Genomic DNA, 22591 nt, shown 5'->3' on the forward strand with positions numbered 1-22591 from the left:
CTAGCTTATCAATTATTTTTTTGTTGGGTCATGCCTTTGGTGTTGTACCTAAAAAGTCATTGCCATACCTAAGGTCACCTACATTTTCTCCTAGTTTATATTCTGGGGTTTTATAGTTTTGTGATTTCCACTTAGGTCTATGATCACCTTGAATTAACTTTTGCAAAGGGTGTTAGGTCTGTGTCCAGATTCTTTTTTTTTTTTTTATATGAGTGCCCATTTGTTTCATCACCATTTGTTAAAAACTATCTTTGTTCCATTGTTTTGCCTTTGCTCCTTTGTCAAAGATCAGTTGACTATATTTTTGTGGGTCTTTTTCAGGATACTCTGTTCTGTTCCATGATCTTTTTGTCTATTCTTTTGCTGATACCATGCTTTCCTGATTATTGTACCTTTATTGTAAGTCTTGAAGTCAAGTAGTGTCAGTTCCCAGTACAATGCTGAAAAGGAGTAGTGAGAAGGGACACCCATGCCTTCTTCTTTATCTTCATGAGAAAGCTTCTAGTTTCTTACCATTAAGTATGATGTTAGCTGTAGGTTTTTTGTAGATGTTCTTTACTAAATGGAGGAAGTTCTCCTCTATTCCTAGCTTTTAATCATGAATGAGTGTTGAATTTTGTCAAAGGCTTTTAGTGCATCTATTGATATGATCATATGATTTTTCTCCTTTAGCCCATCGATGTAATGGATTATATTAATGTATTTCAAATATTGAACCAGTCTTCCATACCTGGATAAATACCACTTAGTATATAATTCTTGGTGTATAATCCCAAGTGGTGTATAATTCTTTTTATACATTGTTAGATTGTGTGAAAAGTGAAGACATCCACGACCAAGTTAAAAAAAAAAAAAAAAAAAAAAAAAAGCTCAGCTAATGTGGCTCAGAGGTTGAGCACTGACCTAGGATCCAGGAGATCAAGGTTCAATTCCCTGTCAGGGCGCATGCCCAGGTTTCGGAATCGATCTCCAGTTGGGGGCGTACAGGAGGCAGCTGATCAATGACTCATCATTGGTGTTTCTATCTCTCTCTCCCTCTCCCTTCCTCTCTCTGAAATCAATAAAGATATATTTTTTAAAAAGGAAAGGAGAGGGGAGGGGAGGGGAGGGGAGGGGAGGGGAGGGGAGGGGAGGGGAGGGGAGGGGAGGGGAGGGGAGGGGAGGGGAGGGGGGAGGGCTCTGTTTTTTTTAAAAAGAGTTAGTGTATGAAGGTGAAGAAGTTTTAGGAATAACTTAAGCAATTAATTTTTCTTTTTCTTTTTTAGGTATGCACAAAGTAACATGATTAAAATATATCTAATCAAAGTTTATAAAGCTCTTTCAATAAATAGAAAATAAAAATTCTAAGTGAAAGGAAAGCATTCTTCAATTTAATTAGCAGGAATTGTGTTGGTATATAAAATAATAATAAAATAATAATGAATTTTCAATTCAAGAAAATATGGTATTAGCAATATACTGAGGTGTTTTTTTCTTGCCCAAAGATAATCTAAAGACAAAACAAATATGCAAACAAAAATCTCTTCTAGTATTCACCATTTTCCCCAATTGTCAATGACTTTTGACTCAGTTTAAATAGGACTAAATAAATTTCTTATGTTTTGTGCCTTAGTGGTGGACTCCTCTTTATTTACATCTTTTTAAAGACAAATCTTTAAAAAAAAAACAAAAACACACACACACAAAAAAAACCACTAAGCACCCTCTGTAGGAGAATTGCTTTATGGGTGTGCCAGACAGGTTTAGAACATTGCTAATTCATATTTTGATCGAATTAGATATGATTAAGTATAATAATGTAATTAATTCAATATTTTTGTGTTAGTTAAGGGGACAAAAACAAATCATAAACCCATTTGTAATTGATTTTGAAATACTTTCCCCAGCAGCCTTAACTTTCCACTTATTTCTTTGAGCTACTTCATTGATGATGGAAGGTGCAGCTTCAAAGCAAAAGGAATGGTAAAAATAAGTTCCATTAAGTTAAGAGTGTGCTACCTGACACTAATGTAAGATTGTATGCCAACTACACATTAATAAAAAAAATTTTTTTCAAAGAGTGTGCTACCAATAGTTAGAGATAAAAAAAATATTTTTTTTAAAGGATAAGATCAGCAAGAGTTGATTATATTTGGTCTTGTTAAGAAGAGAGAATAGTTTGGCTTATTAAGGAGGGCAAGAATGTGATAGAGCACTTAAGAAGAGCCATTTTCAACATCTATTTTTTAGTGTCCTCAGCATGTAAGTCATGTGCAAAACAAGAAATAATTACCATATGATATAGAAGATAAAAGATATACAATAAAGAACTGTTGGAATTTAGAGAACACTTTAGAGTACTTTTTTAATGACCAAGATAGTTTGGGGAATAAAGCAATTCTCTCACTTGAAGATATAGTCAAACTAGGATCACACTGAGGAGGAAAATGGGATAAGTAATAAATATAATGAGGGAGGTGGGTTGGAAAGGAAAGCTTGTCTTAATCTTCTCTTTAAAATATAAGCAAGTGTGCTCTAGCCTGTTTGGGTCAGTTGGTTGCCTCCAATGCAGGTTTGATCCCCAGTGGGGGGGGAGGGGTGCAGGAGGCAGCTGATTGATGTTTCTCTCTCTCTTTCTCCCTCTCCCTTCCTCTCGCTCTCTCCAAAATCAATAAAAAATGAATTTTTAAATTAATTAATTAAGTAAATTAAATATAAGCAAGTGTGGTCATTTTTCTCTTCCTAATTTGGGTGTCAAAAATATTTATAGTGATTGTTAGGAATTAGAGCTTTCAGTGAAGTACTAGCTCATAATTAAATTGGCTATGCTCACATTGTGCAGGGCACGGTGTGAGCATATGTCCCAGTTTGCATGGGAGAGTCCCACTTTACACTTTGGTCAAAGTAATTATTAATTGTGCCCCCTTACACTCACAAAAGTAAATACATTTGCCCTAGTTTTAGATGAAAAATAATCTTTGGCTAGACTCTAGTGCCCTCTTGTGATTATATCATGAAAAGTCTTTAAGGAAATGAAAGTTTTCTTGAGGTTACATTGGTGAATTTCACATTCTGACATGCTTATTCTGAGAGGAGAAACCAACACAAAAACATGAACATCCTGCCCAGCCAGGTAGCTCACTTGGTTAGAGTGTCATCCAGATATGCCAAGGTTTCAGGTCAGGGAACATACAAGAATTAACCAATGAATGCATAAATAAGTGGAACAACAAATCTCTCTCTCTCTCTCTCTCTCTCTCTCTCTCTCTCTCTAAGATCAATCAATAAATAAAAATTTAACATGAACATCCCAAAGTGAATCATCTAAGAACTTTCCCTCAAAGATCTCAGCTTTGAATTTCATGTCATCAGACTTTATCACTGAATACCCCTGATGGTTGTTGCTATGTTTGGACTCCAGGGCCCTCTTCCTCCCTATGTGGTACACTGTCACTCTAACACTACTTCTGTCTCCTTGGTGCATTCAATATATACATAGGTGATTTTCCCAGTATGCTGACCTCTGACTATCTTGACTCAAGAAAAAAAAAGAGAGAGGGCTCAAATAAATAAAATCAGAAATGGAAGAGTCGAAGTGAAAACTGACACTACAGAAATACCAAGGCTGACCTCGAAAGACAAGAAAAATCTCAAATAAATGCACTGACTTGGGTAAGTTCCCCCAGGTTTTGGAATATAACATGTTTGTTGGATACTGGGATACTGGGCAAACTGTGTTAACAGTTTGAAAAGGTTAGCTAATGAAAGCCTGGACTCAATGATAGCCTAGAGTTAATGAGATTGAAATGTCAGCAATTCTCTAGCATACCATGGAGAAAAATTAAAGCAAGTTCTGGGAAAATAGAAATAGACCCATTATGTACAATCTGCTCAGCCACCTCCTAATTAGAGCCATCTGGGAAGATCTAAAAGATGTTTCTTGCACCAAGACATTAGGAAATGCATTAGTGAGGCAGGCACCAGTATCCTTGAAGAGCTCTGTAGGTCAGTGATACTGGACAATAAGGCTGCAATAAAAATGTGTGCCCTAATCTCAGAGGGAATAATGGGATTTGGCATGGTAAAGACCAAGTCCAGTGCTGACCGTTAGAGACAATATGGTACAATTGCCACAGTAAGCCACAGGGATGGAGCACATAGTCAGTGTTTTGACCTGCTATGCTTTGTGGCAATGACTAACTGACTGACAACTTACTAAGATGCTGCTTGACATATGTAGGTGGAAAAATCTAAGTCTGTAACTCAAGTTGCCAAAGTGAGTCATGTACCCAATACCCAGACCTAAGTCAGTTCAGAGACTGAGAGCCCCTCTGAGGGGACATCTGGGTACTTTTGAGAAAAGATCTTGCAACACAGCCATAGGTGTGTACTATGAATCTTTCTTTAAGCCAGTGCTTAACTTTGGCACTACTTACATTTTGGACTAGGTAATTCTTTGGTGTGGGAGACTATCCTCTACATTGCAGGATGTTTAGTGGCATATCTGGTCTCTGCCCACTAGATGTCAGTAGCACACACACATCCCTTTCCCCAGTTGTGACAGCCAAACTGCCAAACCATTGCCAAATATTCCCTGGGTAGCAGGGTTACCAGATTTAGCAAATAAAAATATAGATTAAATTTGAGTTTCAGATTCAAATGATTACATGGAGGCATACTTATACTAAAAATATTTGTTGTTTATCTGAAATTAAAATTTAACTGAGTGCCCTGTTGTTTATTTGGCAACCCTACCTGAGGGGCAAAAATCACTCCAGGTTGACAACCACTGATCTAAGGCAGTGCTTCCCAATCTTTTGATGTGCTGAGACTCTCATTAAAACACTAATTCTTGGGACCTATTCCCAGGATTCTGATTTAGTAGAACTGGTGTAATACCTATGAATTTGCATTTTTGATGAGTCCTCAAGTGTTGCTAATCTTTCTGGTACAGGGATGAATTTTAAATAGTACTGCCCCAGAGAGATTGCTTCTGGGGATTATTAGATACTACCTTTGAAATTACATTGGCCCTCAGCAACACAAAATGCCACCAGGTTAAAAAATTCAGAATAGTGACTTATGGAAATCAGCAGAAAGATGGAGTCTTGGCCTAAGTTAATCTAACCACGGATCCCCACATGTAGTGACAGCTATTATGGTAGGAAGTGTCAGATGGAATCCCCTGGAACTCCTCTCCCACTCCTGCCTCCCCTCTACCAAGACAGGAACCCAAGAGTAATACCACATCCCTAAGAGAGCTGCAGGGATTAATGTTGACAACAGAGATTTATGATACAGGGGCAGAGATTACTCCAAACTTCCCATTTAACTCACCCTTTAGCTGGCACAAAAGTCAGATGAATCATTAAAAGTCATAATGACATTAGATTATTGTTAGCTTAATCAGACGGTGATGCCAACCTTGGCAGCAGTTTAAGATATGATATCTTTAGTGGAGACAATCAGCATAGCACCTGGCACCTGATATTCAGCTATTGACCTACCAAATGCTTTCTTTTCCTTTCTAATCAATAAGGAAAGTCAAAAGCAATTTGCATTTACATAGCAGGAACAACAGCATACATTTCTGTTTGTGTCTTCTTTCCTGCCATCATAATATGGTTAAGAAGAACCTCGATGGTCTAGATATCCCAGAGGACATTGTGCTGATCCTATATATTAATGTCATTATGCCAATTAGATCTGGTAAGCAGAAAAAAACAAGCATCAAAAATACCTTATTTATGTATATAGGTTCCAAAGGGTGAGGGTCAAATCCTACAAAACTTAATAGGTCTATTCCATCTGGCACATGTTAGGACAGACTTTCTAAAATGAGACACAAGTTGCTATACCTTGCACTTCCCACCACGAAGGGGAAAAGCACACAGCATACTTGATGGGCCTCTTTCAAATCTGAAGACAACCTGTGCAGTCTTTGAATGTGTGCTCTGACCCATTCATTTGATAATTTGTAAAGTTACCATTTTTTAGTGGGGCCAGGTACAAAAAACAAAACCCTATGGTCTTCAAGAGAAGCTGCTCTGCTGCTTGGGCCCTGGGACCTACCAGACCAAATGTTATTAGAAGAGTCTGTTGCAGAGAGAGATTCTATATATAGCTTGAGGCAAGCTCCAGTAGTATCACCACAACACAGACGTCTAGGGCTTTGGCAAGGCCAATCCTCTCTGATGGCAAGTATTCTCCCCTTGAAAAGCAGCTCGTGTCCCTAGTTTTTGAGTATGAAAACAAGACTACGTAGCACCAAGTGACTATGTGACCTGGACTTCCCATCACAAGCCACAAAACTGGATATATGCAGCAACATTTCCATTGTGGCATGGAAGCAGCATAGAGGAGAACACACTCCAGCAGGCCCAGAAGGCACGAGTAATACATATGACCGGTTGGCTCCACCTTCCAAGTACCTTCTCCTACCACTTCTCTACCTTTTCCTCGACCTATACGAGTGTCCTCTTGGGCAATTCCCAATGAGCAGCTCACAGACGAGAATAAGCACAGGTCTAGTTCTCAGAGGGGTCTGCAGATGATGCCACACTGACAGATGTGGATGTCACTGCATGCACTCAGGCATGACCACAGAAGACCACGGAGAAGGGGACTCCTCCAAGTGGACAGAAATTTGAGTGGTATATTTCATGAACTATGGCCTGAGGTATTCATATAATTTATCGGCAGTGGCTACTGGACTGACCAGCTTGTTGGAGACTTGAAAAGAACTATCTGAAAAATTGGTAACAAGATGTACTATGTATGGGCCTCTTGCAGTGGCACAGAGTGTGAGAACATTTGTGTGCCATGGATACATCTAGCAGAGGGCATCTATGATGGTGGAGGCTGTCAAACATCAGATGAGCAAGAGGGTCTGTTTTGAGAATGTCAGGACTCCTCGTTCTCCAGGCATCCCAGTGCTTGCTCAGTGGGTCCATATACAAAGTGATCATGACAGGAGGGAAGGAAGTGTGAGTAATAGCATGGTTTTCACCTCCCTGAGGCCAGTCTGGCTATATCTAGTGCTGAGTACGCAATCTGCCAACAGCAGAGGCCAATACTAAGCCATGCTATGGCACCACTGTCCAGGGTGACAAGTGGCCACCCAGTAGCAGTTGATTATGCTATACTCCTCCCATCATAAAGAGAACAGCCCTTTATGCTCTCAGGGATGGCTACATACTCTGGGTAAAAATTTACTTTTCCGGGAGAAACAAGATGGCGGCGTAGGTAGCAGCTGCACCCGCCGCCTCCCGCAACCACATCAAAATTACAACTAAAACACAGAACCACCATCACTCAGAGCCTCCTGGGATCTGGCTGAACAGAAGCCCTACAATCAGGGAGGTGAAGCAGCACCGAGAGCTGGAGGAGGGGCGGAGACGCGGGCGGATCGGGGCTGAATCAGAGACGTGCCGCGGGCCCACACCCGGTGCCGCGGTTGAAACCTGGGAGGGAATCTCGGGGTGGGGGTTTCCTGGAGGAGGGAGGGGTCCCAGCCCCACAGCAGCCCCCAGCCCAGGGCTCCAGGGCCAGGAAGAGACGTCCCCACAACTCCGGGCTGTGAAGCCAGCGGGGACTGTCCCTGAGGGTCGCGGAGACTGCGGGAGCCCCAGCAGCTCCTCCAAAGGGCCCGGCACGGACTCACTCGGACGCTCCCTCTGAGCCCAGCGCCGGGCAGCAGCCTGAAAGGACCCGGGACACTCGGGGGGAACTAACCTGCCTGAGATCCGGGCGAGAGGTGGAGGGCGGCTTCCTCCCAGGCAGAAGGGCTGGCAGAGGCCATGGCTCCTGTGGCGAGTCCTCCCCACACAGCCGGCAGGCAGGCGCCATGTTTGAATCCCAGCACCTGACTCCCACCTTTGGCCCCGCCCTGTGATTCCCGGAGGCCCCGCCCCTCCCCACCTGCAGCTCATCCAGGCCATTTCCAGGGGCTTTTCTGTGCAAGTGGCCTCTCGAGCCTCATGCTTAGGACTTTCCTAAAATCTCTCAAACAAGCAACAGCGGGCCCCATACAGCTTGATAAAGGGTCCCAGGCCTGGCACTAGCGGCAGCCTGCACTGGCTCATAGCTGGGCCTCTCCTGGGCACCTCCAAGCCCAGCACAAGTAGCAGCCAACTACGGTTTGCTGTGTAGCTCATGCTGGGTGGCCCTGGGCAAGGCACTGGCACAGGCTGACTTTGCACCTCCCAGGAGGCCCCAGAGACAGTGCACCTGGTGGTCAGACTCAACCACTCTGGATTACAACCCTACTACATCCACAAGTGACACACTCAAGAGGCGCACTTGGTGAACACCAGAGCTCCACTGAAGTAAATCCTGATCCATAAGGGGTGTCTCCAGCACAGCAGCTCTTTGGCTGTAGCTATAGCTGGTCCTCACAGCTGGTTGGCCTGGGGGTCAGTTCCTCCCAGGGATGCCGACAGTAACCAAGGCTCCACTACAACAGGACAGTGCACAGAGCCCACACAGGGGAGCACCTAGAAGGCCCAGCTCAGGTGACTGGGGAGGCTGAGCTACTGGACCCTACAGGACACCTACTATACAAAGCCACTCTAAAAATTCCAGAAGACATAGCAGTTCTACCTAATACATAGAAACAAACACCTGGAAGCAGCCAAAATGGGGAGGCAAAGTAACATGTCACAAAGGAAAGAACAGAAGAAATCTCTAGAAGAGGGACTAAATGAAATAGATCCAAGCAAGCTAACAGATAGAGAGTTCAGAATAATGGTTATAAGGATGTTTAAGCAGACTATTAGGGAAATAACTGAGAAAATCGATAACATAATAAAGTACCAATTTGAAATGAAGGCTACAGGAACTGAAATGAAGAATAATTTACAGGGAATCAACAAGAGAGTAGAGGATGCTGAGAATCAAATCAGAAATTTGGAACATGAGGAAACAAAAAACACCCAACCAGAAGAGCAAACAGCAAAAAGAAACCCGAAATATGAAGATAATGTAAGGAGCCTCTGGGACAACTTCAAGTGGCCCAACATTCCTATTATTCTTGTGCCAAAAGGGGAAGAAAGAGAGCAAGAAATTGAAAACCTATTTGAAAAAATAATGACAGAAAACTTCCCCTACCTGGGGAAAGAAATAGACTTACAAGTCCAGAAGCACAGAGGGTCCCAAACAAGAGGAACCCAAAGAGGCCCACAGCAAGACACATCATAATTAAAATGCCAAAGGTTAAAGACAAAGAGAGAATCTTAAAAGCAGCAAGAGAAAAGCAGTTAGTTACCTATAAGGGAGCACCCATTCGACTGTCAGCTGATTTCTCAACAGAAACCTTGCAGGCCAGAAGGGAGTGACAAGGAATATTCAAAGTGATGAAAAACATGGAACTACAACCAAGATTGCTCTACCCAGCAAAGCTATCATTTAGAATTGAAGGTCAAATAAAGAGCTTCACAGATAAGAAAAAGCTAAAGGAGTTCATCACCACCAGACCAGCACTACAGGAAAAGTTGAAGGATCTTCTTTAAGAAGAAGCTAATGAACAAAAGAATCTGACGAACTAAATAGATCCAGAGATATTGGCGCATGCAACAGATGATCATATTTCAGAGGAAAGAGCGAAGGAGGGTGGAGGGTGGGAAGAGATTAACCAAAGAAGTTATATGCATAACCCATGGACACAGACAATAATGGGGTGAAGGCCTGGGAAGGGGGTGGGAGTGAAGTGGAGGGGACCAATTGGGGAGGGGGGGGAATGGGATACCTGTAATACTCTCAACAATAAAGATAAATTAAAAAAAAAAAATTTGCTTTTCCTACCTGCAGAGCTTCTGCCAATAGTATTATCATGAAGTTATGAGAATGGCTCATCTATAGACAACACAACACTGTCTCTGACCGTGGGCATATGCTATGGCCAAGGAGGTTAGAAAATGGGCTCATGCTCTCAAAATCCACTCCATACCCTCATCATGCAGAAGCAGCTGGCTTGAGAGAACAATGAACTGGCCTGCTGAAGGCTCAATTATACTGCCAACTGGGACACTATGCAAGGTTGGGATGCCGTCCTATAGCAAGAGGTATATGCCTTAAACGAGAAGCCAATGCATAGAGCCAGAATGCACGCGTGTGGGGAGCAGGAAGGAGAATGATTCCTCCATCTCCACTGGCCTCCTAGGTGTTTCTCTAACATGTTAGACATAGTGCTGCCTCCATTGCTTTCCTTGACTCCACTTTAAGTTGCAAAACCTGTTTTTGCCTTCCTGACCACCCCTTCCCTTACTACACTTTCCTTTCTAGCCCTTCTCACCTTCTAACATACTGTATTTTTTATTTGGTTCTTGTTTATTATCTGTCTTCTCCCACTAGGAGGTGAGCTTTACATTAGCAGGGTTCTTTTTCATTTACTGTTCTATCCCCAGTGCCTAAGACAGTGCCTGAAACATAGTAGGTGTTCAAAAAATATTTCTAGGTTGACTTGAATGAGTATCATGAAAGTTCTTGGAGAAGGGTAAACAAATATCTCTAGTCTATTATCTTGATCTACATTAGGGATTGGTTAGCAATTTTTTTCTGAAAAAGGCTAGGTAGTAAATATTTTAGGCTTGTGGGCCAAGCAGTTGCTGTCGCAACCACTCTACTCTGGCATCATAGCATGAAAGCTACAGTAGATAAATTGATGGGTGATACATAGAGAGGAAAGAGAGGATATGCTAACGTCCTGGGAATTGGGAGGCTGAGAGGGAGTTCATGTGCCAAGTCCATGAAAGGAAATATTTTACACAAATATATTTGATTCATTTCTTCTTCGTGGCCTCTCACTCCACCATCACTGCTAATACTGGTGAAGTTAAATTTTCAGTTTGACTTTGACTTTCGAATATTGTACATTGAAAGCTCCCCTGGAGTGCGGTTACTAATATAACCTACAGGTGGAGCCCTTTCTTTTTTCTCACTAAGCTGTTTTTATTAGTTTATTCCACATGTATTGAGCATCTACCATGTTCTTGGAAGAACTGTTAGATACAGCTTTTAATTAGACAAAGACCCTGTCCTCAGCAAGCTCACATTCTGATGAAGACATGTGATAAATATTTATATAAGGGTGTACAGGAGAACATTTCAGATAGTGATATGTCCTACAAGGAAATTATATAGAGCAATGGGAGGCTTCCTTGAGGAGATACAGTTTAAGCTGAAAACTTAATAATAACAACTATCCATGTGAAGACCTAAGGATAGAGTTTTGTTTGTTTTTTTAAATCACGGTAAAATATTCATCACATAAAATTGTCCAGTTTTAAGGGCAGAGTTTTATGAAATCAAGTACATTTACATTGTTGGACAACCATCACCCACATCCATCTCCAGAACTTGTCTCATTTTCCCAAACTGAAACTCTGTACCCGTTAAACAATAACTCCTCACTCCCTCCTCTCCCCAGTGGCAGCCAGTATTCTACCTTCTCTTACTGTGAATTTGAGTACTGTACGTACCTCCTACCTGTAGAATCATACAGCATTTGTTCTTTGATGGCTGGCATATTTCACTTAGCATAATGTCATAAAGGTTTATACATGTTGAAGCATGTGTCAAAAATTGTAAGGTGGAATAATATAAGAATATCCCATTACATGCATATGCCAGATTTTGTGGCATTCATCCGTCGGTGGGCGCTTAAATTTTGCTGCCACCTTTTGGCTGTTGTGACTAATGCTGCCATAACTATGGGTGTACAAATCTCTCTCTGAGTGCCGGTTTTCAATTTTGCTTGGTGTATTCCCAGAAGTGGAAACTCTGGATCCTATGGTAATTCTATGTTTAATTTTTTGAGGAACTGTCAAGCTGTTTGCCATAGCAGCTGCACCGTTTTACATTTTTACCAGCAAAGCACAGAAGCTCTAGTATCTTCACATTCATGCCAACACTTATTTCCCTTTTTTAAAAAATTCACCCTCGTGGGTATGAAGTGGTATATCATTATGGTTTTGATTTACGTCTCCCTAATGATTAGTGGTGCTGAGCGTCTTTTCATGTGGTTATGGCCTTCTGTATGTCTTCTTTGGAGAAATGTCTATTCAAGTCCTTTGCCCCTTTTTAGTTGGGTTGTTTGGCTTTAGTTGTTGAGCTGTAGCAGTTCTTTATGCATTTTAGATATTAAGCCCTTATCAGATCCATGATCTGTGAATATTTTCTGCCATTCTGTAAGTTGCATTTTCAGTCTCTCAATAATGTCCTTTAATGCATAAAAGTTTTTAATTTTGATGAGGTCCAATTGTCTAGTTTTTCTTTTGTTGCCTGTGTTTTTAGCATCATATCTCAGAAATCACTGCCAAATCCAATGTCATGGAGTATTTCCCCTATGTTTTTGTCTAAGAGTTTTATACTTCTAGCTCTTACATTTATGACTTTGGTCCATTTTTACAATTTTTGTATATGGTTTAAGATAAGGGTTTAACTTCATTCTTTTGCATGTCGTTATCCAGTATTCCCAGCACCATTTTCTAAAAAGACTGTCTTTCCCCATTGAATGGTCTTGGCACCCTTGACAAAAACAATTTGATCTTATGTATGAGAGGTTATTTCTGGATTCTTTATTCTACTCCATTGGTCAGTATGTCTGTCTTTATGCCAGTACCACAGTTCTCATTACTATAGCTTTGTTGAGGGTGATGTTTTAAATCAGCAGTTTCAAAGAACTACAGGTTTGCCCCAAGGGCAGTAGTTTGACACCCCTTGAACTAGAGGTCACAGTTGGGCATTCTCAAAGGCCTGTGTGATAAGAACAAAAGAAAGAGAGGTGGGATATGAGATTGAAGGTTTAATTTATTCTCCCTCACCCACTCGCTCACCAAACATCCATCAAGGACCCACTAGGAGCTAAGGGTTTGGACTACATAGGAGTTAGGCTCAGTCCTCGGCCCCAAGGAGCTTTGACATAGAGAAGAGGCAGAAGATAAGATGTTTTACTACAGCATCATATTTCCTTTCTGAGTCATGGCATAGGCTCCACTCCATCACCTGAACCACTGGATCCCTGCTCCATGCTTTACCCTTCTGCCTTCATTCAAGCCATTGTCAATTTGCTCCAGGATCACTGCAATCATCTATTCAGACAGGTCTCGGCCTCTAGCCTCACCTTCTTCCACACTGCAGCAAGGGACATTTCCAAAATGCAATTCTGATTGCACTCTTCAGCTTCAAACTATGTTAATGGCTTTCATCACTGTCAGAGTCAAATCCAAACCTGGAGAAGAGTATGTAAGGCCCTATGCGGTCAGGCCCTTGCCAAATTCTCAGCATCATTTGCTCCTTTTGGTGGGAAGTGCTAGCTAACAGCCCAGGACATCCAGTCACACATACACATAAGAACGTGTTTGCCTGGCCAGCATGGCTCAGCAGTTGAACATTGACCTATAATCCAGGAGACGCAGTTTGATTCCCTGTCAGGGCACATGCCCGGATTGCGGGCTCGATCCCCAGTGGGGGGCGTGCAGGAGGCAGCCGATCAATGACTCTCTCATCACTGATGTTTCCCTCTCTCTCCCCCTCCCTTCTTCTCTCTGAAGATATATTATTTAAAAATAATAATAACATGTTTAACTTATGATTAAACCCCTGGGATAACACCTACATCAAAGAAGACCATTTGGTATCTGTGTGAGTTCTTACTGTTGGTGTTTCTGTCATAAAGTATAATTATGAATTGAGCAAGACTTAGTAATAATAAGAGCAAACACATATGGAGATAGTCTGTGCCCACCCTGTTAAGTCATTTAATCCTCACAACAACCTTGTAAGGTAGGCAGTATCATTGAACCCATTTTACAGGTTAGGAAACAGGCACAGAAGGGTTAACTTCCCCAGGATCACACAGCTTGCATGAGTGATGGCATCAATATTCAAGCCCAGGAAGTCTAGCTCCACAATCTGTTATTAAGCATACAAAGCGCCCTCACTAAACTATAAGGATGCTATTTTAAATTATTGACTGAAGCTGTGCCTGCAAGGTGTGATCTCTGAAAGATAGCACTAAGATCACCTGGATGCTTACTAGAAATACAAATTCTCAGAGCTGAGCCCTGACCTACTGAATCAGAATCTCTGGAACTGGGGCCAAGGATCTGCATTTCAGCAAGCTCCCCAGGTGATTTTTAAGCATGGTCAAGTTTGAGAAGCCCTGCTTTGATTGTTTTTGAAAAATATGTTTTTTATTGATTTGAGAGAGAGAGGGGAAGGGAAAAGGAGAGAGAAACATTGATATGAGAGAGAAGCATTAATTGGCTGCCTCCTGCATGCCCCCTACGAGGGATCTAGCCCACAACCCCGGCATGTGCCCTAACCTGGTGACCTTTTGGTGCGTGGGACGACGCTTGACCACTGAGCCATAATTGGCTAGGGTAGAGAAGCCCTGCTTTTAAACACTCATTCCTGGGAATTAAAGGCCTTAATGGAGGCAAAGCTAAGACAACACACGAATAATTTGGACAAGAAAAATAGAAAACTTTTGACTTGAAAAGAAGACAAACACTAATACAGAACAATATAGACTGTTAGAGGTCTTGTGAGGATGCCTGAAGGAAAGAAAATACAGGATTAACCTGAATTTCAAGGCACTAGGCCCAAGATTAATCAGGCAGGCACATCCACTATCTAGCCGTGTGCCTTTCAGCAAATTGCTTAACCAGATCCTCAGTTTCTTCATTGAAAGGTCAAAATAATATCTCCCTTGATCTGTGCGCCAAGGTGGTTGTGAAAAACCAAGTGGGATAATGTATGTGGCAATGCTTTGTATGAAAGGGCAGCATGGTGATCGAGTTTCATTTCTGCTGTGACTCTTTACAAAAGGTTATATGAGTTTTCCCTAATCCTACTCAAGAAACGGGATTTTGAATCTTGCAGTGACTTAAGAGAACTCTACTTTCTATAGTGTAGGTTGCAAAAGATATACAGCTGGAATGAGGATTTGCTCTGGGCTTGATGAGAGGGAGTGGCCTCATCTAAGAGTATGAGACCAGAGTGTTGGCACCATCTTCCAGGACCTCAGATAAACGAATAATGTCATTTTGTTCAAAGTTGTTCCATTATAACGTTGATGAGATGCCGTAGGAACTTAACTCTTGTTTATATCAATGAGCTTTTGGTGACATTGTTTCGTTAAATGTTGTTTCGCTTAAAATAGCAGAATTTATCAACAACATTAAGTGAGGACCTACTATCTATGTCTCTGAACACATCTGAAGCTTTGCAATGTTTCCCCACAAAACAGAATATTTAATTAAAACCTGGGATAGCTTAGGCTAATATTCAGCCCCGTGTGCTCTTACTGCCTCCCAGAAGTTTGCTGTGGTATAGGTTATTTACAATAGCTTCTGTTCTGATTGGTCAATACTTGTGCCACACAGGCTGTTAAATTTTTAAATAACACCCCTGGTTATATGTCATGACATAAAGGAATGTCATTTGAAGCTCATTTCAAACAGAAGCAATTCCCCTCTGTCTGAGATGGTTTCATGGGTTCATACTGGGCCTCTCAAGGCCTGTACACACCTCTCTGACCTTTCATTCCACTGCATAATCTTCGACTTAATGATAAATGGTTTCAGCATATTTATTAAAAATGACACAATTTATAATTTACCTACTCGGTCTCAAGCACATTTCTCCAGCAGAGGAAAACGCAAATGACTGCTCTAGAAGAACTCCATGAGCGTGTGGGAAAGAATTCTATTTCTGGGCCCGAGCTTTCTTTCATTCATTTTGCAAAGCTGAGACTTCCCAGCCAACACTCTTTTCCCCTTTTTTCTCTCATTTCTATTTTCTCCCCTCTACCAGGGACAAAATAGGCACCCTATTCCTATCTATTCATATTTTTTCCCCTTTTGGTTTTGTCTTTGGATTAAAAGCTACTTTCAGATTGGCATATATTATTTAGGACAGAGACTCATATGCTTTACAAGCTTCACTTCCAAAGAGCAGGAGGAAGACACCAGTTATTTTTCTAGCATGCACAATTTTTTTAAATTGATTTTAGAGAGAGGGGAAGGGAGAGGGAGAGAAAGAAACATCGATGTGAGAGAGAAACATCAGTTGGTTGCCTACCATACGCACCCCAACCAGGGACAGAACCCGCAACCTGGGCATGTGCCCTGACTGGGAATCGAACCTGCGACCTTTCCGTGCACAAGACGATGCCCAACCAACTGAGCCACACCAGCCAGGGACATGATTTTTAATTGGAGCTGAAATGTTCAAGGTGATCACTAACCACATCAGTGTGAGGCATGCTGTGGACACCTAATCCTCAAATTACAAAAAGACTTCTGGCTCTGCTTAAAGTAGCCCATGCAATCTCAGGAGCAGCCCAACATCTTCTCTCACTTGTGGTGACTTGGTTTACCATTCCCAGGAACTGTTTAACAGAAACCTCCACACTTAGAGATACTCCATCAAAGAAAGTTATAACCAGGGTGGGACACTGTATGATTTTTTTTCTCAGGTACTCTACGTAAATCGTGTGCTCGGCCAAATACCTCCATTCGGACGGCATTCCCCCGGCCCACTTCACCCCCAAAAGCAAAACACCTAAAGGGTTTAAGCCCTTGTTTACTCATGGCCTGGTTCCCAGACCAGCAGCACTGAAATTACCTTGGACCTTGTCAGAAATGCAGAATCCCAGGCTCACCCCAGACCCACCGAATTCTAAAGAGCCTGCTTTTTAACAAGATCTCCAGGTGATCCATGTATGAAAGTATGAGAAGCACTGATTTAAGAGACACATTTGTTAAAGCACGTACCAAAAAAGAATCAGGATTCTCTACTCGGTATGAACATTTGGATAAACAAAAACAAGCAAACAACTGACCTCAGGTATGACGTGTGATGTTGGTAGGAAAGCAGCCCAAACCTGAGCAGACAAGGCAGTGGCAACACAATTGTAAGTCTCCCTGTAGAGTCTTCAATCAAGATCCACGTCCCTTAAAATCCAGGAACTGCTCTTTGCCAGCTCTCAGGAGGCAAGAGTCAGAGAGCAAACATATCAGCACAGGGTAGTCCCACAACCAGACGGACTGAGGCTTTCCATAAATAAACTGGCCTTGAGGAAATGGCCAGGGTGGAAAGGACAGTTCTCAGACCTCCCTGTGTCCCTTTGTTCTCCATTCGCTGGTTCTTTCTCAACCACTGGGATTCAAACTGCCGTCAAATCTGCCTGGGATCCTTCCCCGGCTTCCTGGCGAGGGGATGGGAAACAGAAGGAAATTCAGGTGCTGGAGACATAAATGTACATCTTTCTCTTTGTGCAACAGGATCCTGATGACAGCATCTCCGATGCTAGCAACAACTTTGAGATGGACCTAAACCAATCCCAGCAAGTCGCTTTGTTCTGCGTGAACTTCCTGTCTTTGGTTAGCTCTGGCATATCCACGCCCGGGGGTCTCCTTTCACAGGCCCTGCTTCTAGCAAAAAGTGCAGGCAGGAAGAGGGCACAGATCTAGAAAGGAGGGAGAGGAACCGAAGCCAGGCAGCATTAGGTTTCAGCGCAAAGGCCCAGGGCGATCTGACGGGGAGAGAGAGGCTATGTTTAGAACAAGCTGGCCTTCTCAGTGATCGCCTTTTCCACACCAGGACATTCAGGCTGAACGAAATAGGCATTTCATATTCTGAAAGCATGAGATGTCAAGTGAAATAATGGCATTTACTAGGAGTTTCTGCTCCCACTCTTTACTGGCCTTGGCAAGTCTTTTTCATCCAAGCCTTCGCAACTATAAAATAAATATAAAATGGTGATAGTAGTGCCTTCCTTACAAAGTTGACCTGGTAATAGGAGACCTGTGAAGTACTGACTACTGAACAGGCCATGCTGTAAGTTCTCTTTATATTTAAGTCGCTGTCCTGCATCATCCCTCTATTGTGCACACCTAAGCACCAATAAGCATTCAATAAGTATTTATTGAAATGAAATGAAAGTTTAAAAAATCTTGACATTGCTAAGAAATTCCGTCTAGTTATTTTACTTATTTTTTTTTATTGTAGTACACTAAAACACCAAATTGGCCATTTTAACCATTTTTAAGTGTTTGGTTCAGTGGCATTAATTACATTGACAGTGTTATATAACCATCATCATCACTATCTATGTCCAAAACTTTTTCATCACTCCAAACAGAAACCCTGTAATCATTCAGAAATAACTCTTTCATGGTATTTGTTGTGCTGTTTTTTAAATACGAGGGTCACTTTTTAATTTGTGGGATCCCTTCTCCCAGAACACCAGAAGAGAAAATACTTAACAAAAATAACATAAATAACTCTTTTAAATAAATAGACATTTTAATCACAGAACACAACAAATCTTTGAAATATGCATGAGATTATTCTTTATTCCAGCTAGAAACAAGATGCAGCACAAACCAGAATAAAGCTGCTACCATCTCTGTGAACATACAGGGTGGAGGAAAAGTAGGTTTACAGTTGTGAGTACATGAGACACAGAGTTTGTTCTTGTATTATTATTTATTAATTATTGTATTATTTTCCATAGGAACAATTGTAAACCTACTTTTGCTGCACCCTGTATATAAATTTGTAAATGTGTTCTGCCTTATAAATGGGTTAAATTCATACTGGTAATTCTTTCCTTTTAAATGGAGGAGAGGAACTAGCATTTATTGACACCTACAGGTACCAGTAAGGACTTTAATCTCATTTCACTCTTTATCATAAACATGAACAAGTACAAAATTATTTCTGTGATCCTACTGTGATCCTTTGTGGTAATTTTCCCAGTTATTGCACAGTTGACCATGCTGTGATGTGAGCATGGGCAGAGCAGAGGCACCTGTATCTCCCTGCTACTTAATTGACTCCGGCATGTGTACATTACGCTACTAGTGCAGTTGTCGGCATGTAAGCAAGGCTGGGAGGGAAAACCCAGACCGGTACGAATTACAAACGCCCTAGCCAATGGCAAGTTTAAAAGAAATGCAGACATATACATAGAGATGGCAGAACTTTTATTCCAAGGTTTATTCTAAACCAAATAAAGCTAACCTGGTAAATATAAGTTTAAGGATAATTAAATGTACAATAAAAATAAATGACCATGATTCTAAGGATCAGTTACACTCCGCTGAGGGCTGACATCAAGGTTGGGTTGACAAGACTCACTTGCATGGCCTAACGACAGTGCCAGCTGAATGCCATGTTGGTTCAGGCTGTAGGTAGGGGGAGAAGAGAGAGCCCAGCATGGAAGACACAGGTTGTGGATATAGGATCCTTACTTCCTACTGATGTAGACCTATGACTAAGTTGGCTAAGTGACCGAGTGAAGTCTTAGCCAAGTTCAGAGTAACTAAGCTCAAGCTCTCATGATTTCCATTGATTCCAGAACAATAAACATTAGGTAAGTCCTTGCTTAAGAAGTAACCTTAGGGCTCTTTTCCAGTGAGGCAAATCTAAGTGATTCCAATTTAGGAAAGATGTATTGCATTTCTAACAGAAGGTAACACAGCTTTAATTTTTCAAATTTTCTCCCATGCTTCATGTTTCATGTAACATGTAATTTTATGTTATTAAATATAATATTAAGACAATAGTAATTTAATATTGGGGAGAAAAAGAAAGGTAGGAAGAAAGGAACAGGGAGAGGAGGTGGGAAGAAGGAATGAAGAAAGGTAGGAAGGAAAAGAGAAAATAAATTAGAACTTAAATGTTTACCAATAAGGTTAAATAAAACATAGCATATGCATACAATGGAATATTATGGAACAATTAGAAAGAATGAAATCGAAATAGATGTACTATCTTGACAAAGAAAGATCTCCAAGAAATATTAATTGTAAAAAGCAATTTCTAGTTAAAACAGGGCATATAAAAGTTGAAACACACACATACAGACAGACACACACACACCCGTCATACAACAAAACTGTATTTTTATATGTACCATTCTATGCACATAATGACACAGAAAAACCGCTGGAAAGACATGACCCACAGTGGCAGCAAAAGTACAGGGTTAAGAGGTAGGAATGCTGTGCTGAAAATATACATCTCTATTGTTTGAAGACTTCCCAGCTTACATTCATATACTTTCCTATTTCTCTCAGAGTAAAAGCCAAAGACCTTTACAATCCGTATAGCCCACCTGTGCTTCTCTGATCTCATTTTCCCCGTTACTGAATCTAACGTTGGCAGTCCCGGTTTCCCCCTGGCTTTTACCATTCCTCAGTGCCTTGAGAGGCAGTAACAGAGAGCATTCCTTAGCTTAGCCATCTGAAAATTGTGGAAGGGCCTTTTCTAGTACCCCAAAACTTGATTTGTTTTCCAGCCTGTCTTGGTTTATAATGGAGTCTTCAGAATTCTCCAGAATGACTTCATACAAATTTGTGATAATCTATTCCTATGTTCCAGGTTATGGAAAAATTGCTCCAAAATTTCTTTAAGGCTTAGAAGAAACTCCAAGTTTTACTAATTGTTTACTAAGAGTCAAAAATTCTATGTTCCATGTCTTTATAAAAAAAAAATTTTATTGAAATTGAGAAAGAGAGAGAGATTTGTTGTTCCCCTTATTTATGCATTCATTGGTTGATTCTTGTATGTTCCCTGACCAGGAATTGAATCCAAAACCTTGGCACATCAGGACAATGCTCTAACCAACTGAGATACCCAACCAGGGCCTGCTCCATGCTTTTGTTATCAAGATTCACAGTGATTATTTTTGTGAATAAGCTCCTCAGCACTCGTAGTTTGGGTTTCTCATTTTGCCAATTATATTATAAATTTCTCAGAGTTAAGAGCCACATGCTAGACTTTTGTAGTCCAACAGTATGGTGCTGTTCACATAGTAATTATATGGTCAGCATTATAAACCAAATGATAATATAAACTGAGTCTATAAACATTACTTCAAATAAAATCACACTTGTGGCTGAACTTTGAAATGCCCAATCTGCTTCAATGGCTGCTTCTGAATTTTAAAAGCCAAGCACCGCAACAGGAAACTAGTAACTATGACAAATTTTCCTTGTTAACCCTTCATACTTGTTATATACTGAACTGGTGACACAAGAAGCTCCAGGAGAGCTTCAAATCAAAGCCAGTATTTTTATTGGGCAGACCAACCTCAGCTCTCTTTATTGCCTGGCAGGTTTGTGTGGCCATTTATTAACATTTCGAGTCTGAGAAATCTAGATACAGTAAAGTTTATTACTGGTGCCTAAGTTAGCTCCATAGAGAAGAGAGACTCTCAGACGGGCAACGCTGCCTGGTTTTTCTTTTGAAGATCTAGACAACAAATATAGCAAAGTTTATATATTTATATAATCATGCATTTGTATGTTTGTACGTATCTTCTGGCAGAAGGTAAGGGAGAGTGGCATGAAGGAAGGTGAGATTTAAAAATAATAAAAAATTAGAAACAATGTGCCCCATAAAAGAGGAAATGTGACATAAACTGTGATATATGATACCTTAGTCATAAAAATCTACAAGTGTATGGTCCATATTGATACATGGCATATGAACTGTGTGGGGAGGAAATAACTTTTGCTCTACTCTCTTAGGTATAGTTCCTGGAGACCTGTGAACTAAACTGACAGATTAATAGGAGAAAAAAGGTTTATTCATATGAAAGTAGCTAGGAGCTAAGTGCTTGAAGTTTGAGGCATATCCACCTAGCTTAGCAGGGAAGAGGAAGGAGTGGAGAAAAGGCTTCTGTGGGAAGAACAAATAACTTTCTTTAGGAAAGAAAAATGGACCTTTAGGAGAACAAACTGGAGATGAGAAAGCTTGTGATAATATTTGTTTATAAATATACAAGTGGTCTTTTCCATCTTCTTCATGACCATGAAACTCCCCCAGAGGTGGATTTATAGTAGGTTTACTCTTTGTCTTTTAGTAACAGAGTAATTTGTATTCTTTCTATAATTCATCTTTTTGGGGAGGTGTATCCTCAAGTTTTAAAATAAGGCTCGGGAATGAGATACCTTTTCTGTATTCTAGGTATTGTCATTCATGCATTCCCAACTGTTTTGAATGGCTTCTATGCACCAGACCCTGCGCTGTTAGGATTATACAGAAAAAAAGACCTAGCACTATATTTAGGTCTTGATCCATTTTGAATTAATTTTTGTACATGGAGACAAACAGCTGTCTAGTTTCATTCTTTTGTGTGTGGCTTTCAGATTTTCCCAGCACCATTTATTGAAGAGGCTTTCTTTTCTCCAATGTATATTTTTGGCTCCTTTGTTGAAAATTGCTTGCCCATATACATGTGGGTTTATTTCTGGGCTCTCAATTATGTTTCATTGGTCTATGTGTCTGTTTTCCTGCCAATAGCATGCTGTTCTGATTATTGTAGCTCTGTAGTATAATTTTAAGTCAGGTACTGTAATAACTCTGGCTTTGTTCTTTTTTCTCAGGATTACTTTGGCTATTTAGGGTCATCAAATCTGATGATTTTTTTTTTCTTTAAAAAATGACATCAGGGTTTTGACAGGGATTGCATTAAATCTGTATATTGTTTTGTGTGACATGGACATTTTAAGTATGTTGATGCTTCTAATCCATAAACATGAAATACCTTTCCATTTCATTGTCTTTTTCAATCTATAATGCTTTGTAGCTTTCA

At 40.9% G+C, this 22591-nt stretch overlaps 1 protein-coding gene across 1 annotated transcript in view; it reads right to left on the minus strand.

Annotated features, from left to right (window-relative positions):
- LOC308555250 (broad substrate specificity ATP-binding cassette transporter ABCG2-like) overlaps nt 1-17457 on the minus strand; it is a gene marked incomplete at its 3' end in the record, with an annotated part of 67720 nt that extends 50263 nt beyond the window's left edge. The window contains exon 1 of the mRNA XM_081133273.1: nt 16826-17457. The remainder of the gene's footprint in view (nt 1-16825) is intronic.
- Between the last annotated feature and the right edge of the window lie 5134 nt (nt 17458-22591).

The sequence above is a fragment of the Miniopterus schreibersii genome, assembly GCF_964146895.1.
Source record: "Miniopterus schreibersii genome assembly, chromosome: 1".
NCBI lineage: Eukaryota > Metazoa > Chordata > Mammalia > Chiroptera > Miniopteridae > Miniopterus > Miniopterus schreibersii.